At 38.4% G+C, this 13,153-nt stretch overlaps 1 protein-coding gene across 1 annotated transcript in view; it reads left to right on the top strand.

Moving 5' to 3' along the window:
- LOC126470054 (phospholipase A-2-activating protein) overlaps positions 1 to 13,153 on the top strand; it is a 137,398-nt gene that overhangs the window by 78,337 nt on the left and 45,908 nt on the right. The gene's annotated exons all lie outside the window — the stretch shown is intronic.

The following is a 13,153-nucleotide window of genomic DNA, read 5'->3' as shown; positions in this document are numbered from 1 at the left end:
TGTAAGTGTGTGACGATGTTTCAGTTGAGAGACGTTAGCAAAAATATGAATAGAAAAGTGTCCTTTACAACATTGTCTATTATACAAAATACTCTAAATTCAAAAATTACCAGTCAAAATGACCTCCAAAGTTTGGTATCCAAATTTTCAAAAATCCACCTTTTAGGCCCAAAAATAACAAACAAGGAGTGATTTATGAGAGTCTATTTTTTTCCTATAGTTAGATATCATACACTACTAGCCTCATATAGAGCAAGAACACTTACAAATGTTTCCTTAACATTTTATAAATTTTTGAAATTTGAAAATTTTCATTTTTTGTGAAGTTTGCGGTTGGTTATCTCAAGTGGGACTGAATATAAAAATATGATTTTTGCACAATTTGTACACCTATATGATAGCAAAGTACTGTGAAAATTTCAGCATTGGTATCTGATGATACGAATTTTTGAAATTGAGGAGATAATTCACATTACTCTACATTGTGATATTGGTGGGATATAATCAATTATTATTGAAGTAAGTACTGAATGATGTACAAAAAGTGGAAACATCACTGAAATTAACATTTATATTATTTTGACAAACTTAAAATAAATATTTTCAATTAACATCCTTTGAGATGCGACTGTTGCTAAACCTGGTGGTGAATGTTAAGAACACTTATTTCTTCAGACAGCTTCTGTGATATAGAATAAGACCTCCCAGTTGCTGTGGTAAGTTCAAGCACTGAAAGTTTCCTTAAAACATTTTTCATTGGTATCCAAACTTTGTCACCAGTAGATTTCTTGAATGATATTCTTGGGCCAGCAGGGTGGTAAAAATGCACAAAAACGTTGTTTTCCAAACTTATTCTTTCAACCTTTGCAGGCCACTACTGTTCATAATACACACATGCCCCTATGTCATTCAATGTTAAAGACAGAGATGTAATTTTACCGATACAATGATCCTCATAAATTTCAGTTTCTGATGTTACATAGCATCAAACTAAGTTTTCTGCAATGCCAAGGGATTTGTGGAAATGCCTTGATCCTTTTATTGCTATACAGTTTTCAAATCTGGTTTGAAGTGTTGTTTTCATATGCAGAACCACTTCTTTCTTGATTAGAAAATAGGTAATGCCTTTAATATTATCCTTGCAAAAGACATACATGTCCTGTACTGTGAAAATTTGGTCTGTGGTTGATCTTTATAGGCTGGCTTTACTTCACATTTTGTTGTACTTTCTACTCTATCACATGCATTTTTACCATGGCAAGATACAAAAAAAGTGCCATTCAGCCTCCTACCTAAAGTCTACTTCGTGGTTGCACAGATTTGAAAAATTCTTTTTGTTCTTATACTGACTACCACTTCCATCTGAAAAATATATCAGCTTCTCAACCTTGGGAAAATTTTCTTTTATGTAATTTATTACATACTTTTGACCACATGTACAGCCAAAGTGTTGTGCTCAAAGTAGTCGCTTAGAAAGCAAATTTAAGGATTGCAAACTTCATCTTTCTCATTTTTAAAGTAGAGAATAAATGGATGCATTGTTGCCTGGGCATTGACCCAGTGGTACCCTTGTATTGCATCCTGAATCACAAATGTAAAATTTTCTGCAAAATCAGCTAGCACTATGCATTTAGTTTCATGAAGTTGTGCTTTTTTTTTCCTTCAAAAACTTACTTTGGATTTTAGAAACATAGTGACAAATTTTGAGTTTTTGTAAGTTATCAATTGTAAGTGTTCTTGCTCTATATGAGGCTAGTAGTGTATGATAACTAACTATAGGAAAAAATAGACTCTCACAAATCACTCCTTGTTTGTTATTTTTGGGTCTAAAAAGTGGATTTTTGAAAATTTGGATACCAAATTTTGGAGGTCATTTTGACTGGTTATTTTTGAATTTAGGGTATTTTGTGTAATATACAATGTTGTAGAGGACACTTTTCTAAAAATAATCGTGTCAATTGCAATGTTGTAACTTAACCCAGTGCAGAGATATTAAAGTTTTCGCTAATGTCTCCAGACTGAAAAATCGTCATGCACCTACAAATAAAAATGGCCACCATCCAGTAAAGATGCAAGATAAATTATTTTTAAAAAACTGGTTTGAACTTCTCAGATATAGGGCAATCACATATAAAAATTAAAATATTTAAAAACAGTCAAGCAACCATCACTGGACCATTTCATATGGATTGACCATATAGCTAGTACAAGAAACTAAAATATAATGTGTTAATGCATTGCAGAAGTTATGCGAAAGGTGATAATGAGTGTGGTTGTGGTTTGATGCCACTGTATGCCTCAAACTTTTAAGATGGGTCAAAGTAGGTGTAGGTGTAGTTATATGTCGTCATTGTAAATTTTATTGTCTTTTTATTTCTCTACATGTCCTTAGTTTTTCAAGCAGTCAGGTAATTTCATGGATACTATCATGAATGGCATTCAAACAAAGTTTATCTTGGTGCCTACACTGTAACTTTTGTCCAGTAGGTCTTAAATGTATGACAACAGGATAATTCATGGGTAACATTGGTTCAATACTTAAAGGCAGCTTATTGAATGGCAGTTTGTGAGAATAGTTTTATGTTCCTTTGTCGACATGTACATCATGCCACAAGAGGAGAGTCCCAATTTGGTTCTAAAAAGGCTGTGTGCACTGTCTAGACCCATCTTTGTAGATCCTTTTCAGGCTGAGGTACGTATTAATTATGGAGAGCAACAACTGCCAGTATATGTAACCTCCTTTCTTCTATATTTTGTGCTCATGCTTAATTTCAGCAGTTTGGTTGGTGGCTGTTGGACATGGATAAAGAATGATTAACAGGGAGAACATGTTTCATTGGGAAATATGGCCATGTTTCCTTAACAAAAGCATTTCTCTTTACTTTGTGGATATTAAAGTTCCTCAGATTTAAGTAGAAAAATATTCATTTGAAAGAATAACTGTACATATTTTATTTCATTTATTGAATTTATTAGAAAAGTGTGTTTCTTCCAATGCCTAGACCCAACCATGCTCTTGATAATGGTAAAATGTTTAGTTTCAGTTTAGCACTGAAGCTTGTCATGGCTGTATTGCGTTTCCAGATTAATCTTTCATGCTATGACAGTCAGCCTTTATAACTGTTCAAATAATAATAATAATAATAATAATAATAATAATAATAATAATAATAATATGTATCACCAACAGGTGCTACTGAGAATGTGATCTTGATTTTTCCCATTGATTTCATGTGTAGTGCACCATCCATAGATAAACTGAATACTTACTTGCTGTCATCCTAGCAATTGACAAAAAACTTCTAAACTCATATTTAATCTCCATTACTATTTTCATGGGGTTTGGTGGCTCAGCTTAGAGTGCTTGACTGCAAATCCAAAGGTCTCTGGCATGATCCCTGGTCAGTCCTAAGATTTTCATTTGTCACTTATAACTTCTTTCGCCTCTGGTGATGTTAGCTGATATGAAGAATGCAGAGTTGCATTGTGGATCAGAATCAGTGTTAAACTGTAGGTCCTGCTTAGTGATGTAGTGTGGTTTTCAAAACAATCTTTGACTTTGTGGCTGCCGCGCTTCGACCCTCATAAATATCTAAAAAAATCCTTTCACTGTTCACAAAACAAATCTACTTTGCTGCTGTCACTACTCGTAAAACACAATGACACAGACAGTTAAACACAAATACTATATTAATCACTGTTCATGGACTTGACAGTTCTTTTCTCTAGTGGACAGAGCTGTTCTTCATGTTGTCCTACATCACGTTCAATCGAAACGTGGTCAATATCCTCGCTATCTTCTTCTGCCTCTTCTTCTATCATATAATATTTACAGACATTTTAAACATGTTCTCTTTCATAAATTTTGCCAGTTCGTATATTTTCCAGCTTAGAATATTCATGTGCGTAATTTCAACAATATTTAAGGACATTTGTGGACTGATGGAATTTAATTTTGTTATTAGCCTTCTTTAACTGAACATGCGACCTAATCAGGAGATGGTCTCCCTTCTATATACTATCTGATGCATCAGCTTGTCATACTGTGGCTTCACGGCATCGGCCTTCTTCACTAGCATTTGTTCCACATGATTTTCTCCTCCCATATCTCATCATCAGTGTAGTTCATTACGATTTTTCTCTTCAGGTTGACAGGCTCCCTGTCAACCAGAATTTTTGTAGAATCTTGTGGTTCATTATTGATTACTTCATCAAAACCGAGCGAGGTGGCGCAGTGGTTAGCACACTGGATTCGCATTCGGGAGAACGATGGTTCAATCCTGCGTCCGGCCATCCTGATTTGGATTTTCTGTGATTACCCTAAATTGCACCAGGCAAATGCTGGGATGGTTCCTCTGAAAGGGCACAGCAGACTTTTTTCCCCATCCTTCCCTAATCCTATGAGACCAATGACCTTGGTGTTTGGTCTCTTCCTCCAAACAACCAAACCCAACCCAACTTCTTCAAAATTGCCATTTAACTGACTCCATTACCCTTGTTTGATTATGACGGTTACACCTGACATACGTAGTTTCTCTCTCTCTCTCTCTCTCTCTCTCTCTCTCTCTCTCTCTCTCTCTCTCTCTCTCTCTCATAACTCACTCCACAGCTTTCGATGCTGGTCTCTATCATGAAATAAACAGTGGCTGTACATGATGTCTTCTTAGTCTGGGCCCATTTCTTACGTTCAAACTGGTTACCATGGCCACTGACAACTTTTTTTGATGTACAGACATTTATGAGACAGATTCTTCCATTCTTTCATTACCGTACTGCTTGTGGCCTTTTTTGGTGGTACAGTTTTGTATATATCGAGAAAAGCTTGATAGTTACAACTTGTGTTGTTCCTCATGTCAGCCTAGGGAAATGTCCTAGTAGCTCAAGCACTACTGTCTGTTTAATCCTTTTGCCAACAAAGGGTACACAAAACCTTTATATTTAATGGCAACAGTCTTGTTTTGTTTCACAAATTTCACATGTTGTCAGTAAATGTCAGAACAGTCTTGTCTCAATTTTCCCAGGCACTTCTTGGGTCTAAAGTGTCGACAGCTTAAGTGTGTATACCATATGAGATCATCTACAGCATGTTCAGGTATGCACAATTTCCACTCCACTTTCATGATATTTGATCTTCAGTACAATACCCCATCACACCCAGCTCACCCATTCTTCGTTTTCATCAATAATAGCTATTTGTCAATATTTTGCTTGCCATATATGTTTTTCAGTATTCTGTGGAATGTTCCTTTTGTGAGCTATACCTTTATGGGTAGCCTGTGTTCTGGTGTCGGCAGTTCTGTTTTCCCATTTTCAAACCAAATGGCAAATGTGAAAGCTTGTTTAGCACCAAATTCTGTTCTCTAAGTTGTACTGCATTTTGAAATTTAGTGCAGATCTAAGAGCCTTCCCTGCCATAATTCACTTGTTAACAGGAGTGTCCTCCAACCAGCTTTGGATTTTGACGATCTAACACACCAGTTGGGCAATACTTGGCATGATAACCCTCACGAGGACAGCCAATATCTCGATCAATGCATACACAAGGACCATAGGTGGAGCAATGCATTATTGATTTGCTCAGTTTGTGGAGCTCTTTCTCTTGAATACATAATCCAGATTTATTTATTTGTTCATTTTGCTGCGATAACTACAGAATCAAACTGGTTGTGAACTTCAATTTTAACTTTGTATTATGAAGGCACCGGACATCATGGTAGTAAAATTCTTGCATAACAGTACAACACACATTGTAAAAAAGTTTTACGTCATTGTCACATTGCGTAAGCTTTGGGGAAGTTTGTAGCAATCTGCCTGACGTTTTTCGCTAAGGATTCATGTAATAGAGAATTTAGAGTATGTCTTTATTGTGCACTGCTATTGACATGGTAGTTTAATTCCAGTTTTAGGTGTGGCATATTTTGTTTCCACAGTTTGCAGTTTATGTGAACTGATGAAATGTTGTGTAAATGTGTTGCTGTGGTTCATGTGGCTTAACCTCTTCTGGTTTCTTTTGGAATGAGAAAACCTGCACATCCATTGCCATAGTGCCACATCCGATAGCTGTGGAACAGCAGCCACCTGTCGGTTTCTGTACTAATGTGAAGTTTTGGAATTCAACACTTTTCACTCCTTGGTGACCAATAAGTGAATTTGCTGAGCCATGTAGGTGCACAAAGCTTATTAAAGCATCCTTCTCCTCAGCAAAAATCTTGGACATTTTCAACCCACCACTCTTTTCCATAAATACATATAGCATATTCTTCTACCTGGAAGTCCGATCCATTTTGCTTCTGCTGTGAGAGCATTAATGGCATGAAATTTGCTTTCATCGGCAAAGAAGAAACTGAACAAAATAAAGTGTTACAAGAAGAGCAGTTTTAACAGAGGCATACTTTAGCAGTAACTAGAGAATATCATCATTTTTTGTCAATTGGTGAAACGGCAGTTCAGATCAGCAGCTTCTCAAATGATGCATCATCTTTTTTGACCAAAATCAGTGACAGTAGTGGAGGAGATATATTAACATTGGACCTTCAGCCAGGACAGTATGCTGCATGCATTTATGCTAGAGTTGGGGTTGGAAATACCTGAGAGACTTCTGCTGAGCAAAAGGACACTTTAATAAGCGCTATGCACCCACAAGACCCAACAAATTCACTTTATTGGCCAAGGAGTGAAAAGTGCTGCATTCTAGAACAGCATATTATTGCAGTTATTGCAGCACCCTCAGTGAGCCTGGCCAGCAATATAGTTTCCCTCATGACATTCTACAGCAAATAAATGGCAGCTGTAACAAATTCAAGTATCTTGAAGAAAACATAGGCTAGGATCCTAAGAGACACCTCGTCTAGTGTTGTTTACTGACAATTACAGAAATGTATCATCAGGCTTGGGATCTTGTAGAAAGAAACCATATCAGGCTTGGGGACCTATGGTAAAGAAACACACCAGTGGCTGCTGTTCCACAGCTATCAGGTATGGCTCTGTGGTGATGGGGTTGCTGGTTTTCTCATTTCAAAAGGAACCAGCTTTGTCATCATGAGCCATAAAAACACACACAAATTTTAATCAGTTCAAGTGCAAACTATGGAAACAAAATACACTATACTTAAATTTGGAATTATTTTAAACTACCATGTCAGTAGCATTACACAGTAAGAGACATACTCAGAATTCTCTATTACATGAATCCTTTCCAAAAACTGTCATGCAGGCTGCTATGAACTTCCTCAAAACTTACACGATGTGACAATGGTGTAAAACTTGAAGGCAGTTTTAACGATGTGTGTTGCAGCTGTTAGTAACCATTTTACTACTGTGTTATTCAGTGTCCAGTGCATCTGTAATACAAAGTTAAAATTTGAAGTGTACAACCAGTTTATTCTGTAGTTGTCATTACAGAAAAACAGGGTGAAATGTGTCATGACGAGCCGTGACAAAAGACACCACCCCCTTTTGATTTATTTTATCCCTTATTATTTCTTTTAAAAAGTTGTTCTGACTCACTTTCTAGTCATCAGGACTTTCTAATATCACATTCCCTAGAGAGTTCTAAATAATTATAGAACATAATAAAAATGTTAAAATTAATTTGAATACCATTGGAATATGAGCATATTTTAAGTACACCTCGCCTATTGTTTTTTAGAGCCTTATATGCTCACATCTGTAAACTAAATCTAGTTTTTTTATGTGGTTTAGAAAATGGTCTTCCTAATGAAAACTGCAGGAATAGTTTGCAGAAGACTTTGTTGGGAAGATGGGCTAAAAATAGCCATTTTTAGCATTTTTACAAATTTGTGAACTTTGCCCCCAATTTGTAAACTATTGGAAAGCAGTAGGAGAATGAAATTTTATATCCTAAAACCTTGTATTGTAAATTATTATATGTGAGATTTCAGATTTATCCTGCAATTACTTCCAGATATATAAAAAGCTAAACTTCACATTTTTTCAAGCGTCAATTTTTCAGCCTACTTTGTATCAAATTACCTATATGAAAATCGCTCAAGAAATCTTTTATGAAAATTATTTCTATTAATAGAGTGCACAGAGTTGTACAAGGTGCCCTCATTTTCTTTCAAGAAAATATTGCTCGAAATACCATGTCTCAAAGTTGCCAAAAACTCAGGGTTTACGTTCGATAGTTATGCTATGGTGTCAAAAAAATGATTGTATCTCTGGAAGTGAATATGTACAATTGTTCACACAAAATTTCAGCAAAACCTGTGATGTTCATATGGTTACGTTTCCAAAATCAAACCACTTTGCATGGAACGGCCCAGAAGATAGCAAATTGATGCAGTTTTTAATCAATATATCTCATGCAGGAAGGAATGTGTTGCCTAGTCAAGAAATTGGCAAGTCCTAAAAGTAGGATACAAGCCTGTTTTTGTGTTGTACTTGGAGAAGTACGAATCTGTTATACTGCAAGTGAGAGAATCAAATAAAATAGTAAACATTATCAAGAGACAAGAAATAGCCTGTAAGTTTTATAGAAAGTCATTTTGATCATGTATTAATATAAATTATCTTTTTTTTTACAGCTGTTTATTGTTGTAACTCATTACTTGACCTTTGTTTGAGCTGATGAAGAGTGAATCGTTTACTCGTTCTTTTCTTTTTCTGGTTATTGGTAAATGATGGACCCAGGTTTCATCTTTGATGAGAATTACTGAGGCATGTATTTTACAATAATTACTACAGTGTCATCCAGTGTCACTCACTGGTTTTCCATCACTATGTCTTCAGCGACTATTCTGTTTTCTAGAGTCAGGGTGTGATATGCTCTAGCTGAATAAGGAGAATCGTCCATGCACATCACTCCATTTTCAAATTTTCATCTCCATTCATGCACTTGCTGCTTTGATACATGCATTACCATATTTTACCTTCATTCTTTGATGAAATTCATTTGGTTTCAAACTGTCACTATACAGAAACTGAATAACCTATACCATATTCTGTGAACCATGGACAAAGGGCAACAAATGGATTAGATATCGTTCCATTTTGGGGAGCATGTGACATATTGCATTTCCCCACTGCAGACTGTTAATGAAGGGCAGAGGATGTGACTGGCTCAAAGACTTCTTGAGTAATAGAACCCAGCTGCCCTCGACAGGGTGTTCATCAGAGACAACGGTATTGTCAGGAGTGCCCCAGGGAAGTGTGGTAGGATCGCTCTTACTATCTATATAAATTATCTGACAGACAGTGTGAGCGGCAATCTGCTGCTGTTTGCTGGTGATGCTGTGGTGTATGGGAAGGTGGTTGTGTTGAGTGACTGTAGGATGACATGATTTAGAAAAAAATTTCTTGTCGTCGTGATGAATGGCAGCATGCTGTATATGTCTAGAAATGTAAATTAATGCAGATATGTAGGGAAAACAGTCCCTTACTGTTTGAATATAGCATTAGTAGTGTGCTGCTTTACACAATCACGATGATTAAATGTAATGACATCATGTTCCAAAATGATATGAAATGGAATGAGCACACAAGAATGGTAATATGGAAGGTGAAAGGTCAACTTCGGTTTATCGGGAGAATTTTGGGAGACTGTAGCTCATCTTCTTTGTCATGACAGAGAGAACTACATCAGTTAATGTGCCCCAGATAGTAAGAGCTTTGTTTGCTCTCATAAAGGGAATACAACTCATTCGGACTTAAATCAGCAGTACTGGGTTTCAATCCACTGATAGTCACTGCTGTTTTGCTGTGAGAGTTCTTACTAGGGCAACATTGGTTTGGCCATGTTGGTGGAGAGAGTTAGTGCTCAAAAATGGTACAGGAAAGAAGTCCGGGTGAGGCAGAATCTCTAAGACGGTTGGAGGCAGAGTGGACGATGTGGAAAGGGTGGGCTCCGTCGGATGGGCTGCGGACACGGCCAGTGTAATCTGGGAGTGATAGAGAGAGATGAGCACTGACAGCTCACTGTTGTGGGTTGCATCGGGCCTAGTGGAAGAATACTGCCGTGACGATCAACGGTATGTGACCTACAGTAGAAGAATCGGTGATCGACAGCACTGAGTGCAGTGACTCTCGCACAACGGGTGGCAACGCTGGTAGTATGCATTACTGTGGTGACTGCAGCAGATGGGGTCAACAGCACCTTGTGCTTATACCATTGTCTGACCACTTTCCTGCCTCTCCTGAGGTGGTATTGCCAGTGACGCAGAGAGGTGGTAGCCCGCAGCACATGCCTGTGTTGGATCCCATGCAGCTACTATATCCTTCACTCGTAAGAAGAGGTGGCAAAGCTAGCTCAGAAGTGATGCAGCTGCCACCCGCTAGGGGGTGGAGGGGGTGGCACTCTTGGGAATGGTAGGTTGGCAACAGTAGTCAGTGGCAGCCAGTGAGAGGTGACACACAGACCAGTAAAGCACCCGACCCAACATCATTGCAGTGAGAGGGTAGTCTCCAGCAGGAAGATTGGCGATGGAGGTGGCGACGGCGACCAGATGCTAACTGGAACCTGCGAGCAGTGTTGGGCACCCAAGGAGAAGGCATCTCTGCAGGTGTGTGACCTAACACAAGTTAAACAGACAGACAAAAGGCTGGTGGGATATTGGCACGGGCTGAGAGGCTCTGCCAGCTGAAGGTGTGCTGTTAGGATGTCAGCATGATGCTGACAGGTTCAGCTGGGAGCAATGGCGATAGGGTCTGCTTTGCTTATGGTAGTGAGAGGCGTGTAGCTTAGGTTCAGTAGAAGTTCCGTTATTCTGTTTCATGCGCTGTAGCAGCTGTTGCACCTGTATGATTGGGAACATCGATGCCATACTGAAATCACACACACATGCAGTGGGGGAGGGGGGTGTAGCAGTGACTGTCCTAAGTAGTGCACAGAGATGGGTATCTGCACTGAGCAAGCACACGAAATTCACACTTTGTTGCCAGATTTTGTGTCATGGCTGAGAGCCTCTTGATAATTTTTGTCCCCCAGGTAGCAAGATAAAGGAACTTTACTTACACTCGTAAAGAGAATACAACAAAACAGTCATTCAGACTTGAATCAGCACTACTGGTTTTTGATTCATCAATAGTCTCTGATATTGTGCGATATCAATGCAGCCATATTATTGCAGAGTGGCAGGGCTTAAGGACAGTCCAGGAGAGTGGTCTTGGAGAGGTGGAAGCTTGTAACCGGTCGGAGATAGTGTGGCAGTTGTGGATGTTGCGGAGATATGGGCTCGATTGGGTACAGAGTAGCGAAATCGGATGAGGCATTGAGTGATGACTTGGATATGGCTCGGAGCAAAGGTAACTGAGGCTGATGTGGAGAATTGGATAAGATGTGGCGTGCAGACTTGGCCATGACACAGTGTGATGGTGTCGGCAAATGGTGTTTCAACTGCGATGAGACGTGGAGTAAAGACTCTGTTGTGGCTTGGAGTCAACAACTGTGCTGAGGCAAAGGGAACTCCAACTCAGGAACTAACAGAATGTGGTCAGCACTTGGCCCAGACCAGCTCCTGATGTGAACTGGTTCTGATTGGCTGGGTGGTATCCTTTATAGCTGCCAGGTGGAAGAATACTGCCATGACGATAAGTGTGCACATGACCTATGAAAGAAGTATCAGTCCCCACAATGGCAGTGCTGATTGTGGCAACTCTCATGCTGCTAGCGGCTAGGATGGCACCATGAGTCACTGTGGTGGCTGCAGGAGATGTGATTGACAAAAACGTTGTGTGCTTATGTTATTGTCTGTTTTCCTGCCAGTCCCACAGTTGTCACCAATGGCCTGGAGAGGCAGTAGCCCACAGTGCCCATTTGTGTTGCTTAGTAGTGGACCCTAGATAGATAGCATATCATTTATAATGGAGACCACGTATAGAGCAGTGGTACGACATATTTAAGTACTGCTACAGTGTTTGGGATTCTCAGCAGGAGCTTTGTGAACTCAAATGGGAATTCCTGGAGGAAAGACGATGTCTTTTTCTGAAACACTGTACAGAAAGTTTACAGAACTGCATTTGAAGCTGACTGTAGAGTGATACTACTGCCACCAACGTACATTTCACGTAAGACTCGCGAAGACAAGATAAGAGAAATTAGTGTATGTACTGTGGCATATAGTTAGTTGTTTTTCCCTCACTCTGTTTTGCGAGTGGAACAGAAAAGGAATTGAGTAATAATGATACAAAGTACCCTCTGCCATGCACCATATGGTGGCTTGCAGGGTGTGTGTGTGAATGTAAATCTTGTATTTTTTAGTGGACAGCTGTTTTTACATGTTCCTGTGCAAGTGTTGGCACATCTATATGATGCTGCCGTCTAGTGAACACCTGACAATGTTGGGAACGTGTTTGCTGAGACACTAGTGGTGCCATTTTTCTGTATTTTATGTCGCAGTTGTTAATCACTTGTTCAAAGAGTCACTTGCCTGATATATCGCAATGATAAAGACTGAATCAATTTATAGGTTATTAAATTAATTTATATTTAGATACTTTCAGTTTTCACAAATTATGTTCAAAAATGAATAGTTAGGTATCGGTAACATTGATCTGTCTTTATTGTTATCTTTGTTTTTCTTCTGCAGATACCTCATCACTCAAAATCTGATCATGTAGTAGAAGAAAAATGTCTATAAAGGTGTGTCACGTGTAAATAGGTGCACACTCACTGCATGTAAATAGGTGCACACTTACTGCAAAGTGTATCCTTATTTGTGTCGAATGGGTAAAACATCTATAAGTCCTTGAAAGGGGACCTGTCAGAAAATTACGTAATTTTTGAGGGAGAAAGTTTTAGACTTATCCAAAGTACATAGGAGATTTTGACCAAAGACTTTACATAACTCATTAATGTTTTACTCACATCAGTGAATCTTATACTCAACCATCTTACTGCTTTCCTGAGACTGGTTTTGTTGTGCTGCTCGGATTTGGTTTTTCTTCTGTGTTACTTCTTTTTTTTTTTAAATAAAAAAAGAGAGCCTGGAAATTCTTTGCGTCATGAGCAGTTGTAATGAAAATTTTTTTTTTTTAATGCAAGGAACATGATGAAAGTTCAGTTTTTACTTCTTTGAAAATTATCCTTCTTTCTACCGTTATGGACAGTTATCCCTTAATATTTGAGAGGTATTATAGTTTTCAGTGATTCTTTGGAATGGTGTTATTTATGAAGAGTGATGTATATTATTGCACA

This window comes from Schistocerca serialis, chromosome 3 (assembly GCF_023864345.2).
Source record: "Schistocerca serialis cubense isolate TAMUIC-IGC-003099 chromosome 3, iqSchSeri2.2, whole genome shotgun sequence".
Classification (NCBI taxonomy): Eukaryota; Metazoa; Arthropoda; class Insecta; order Orthoptera; family Acrididae; genus Schistocerca; species Schistocerca serialis.
The sequence above is the reverse complement of the archived record's forward strand: the minus strand, read 5'-3'. Positions and strand labels throughout refer to the sequence as shown.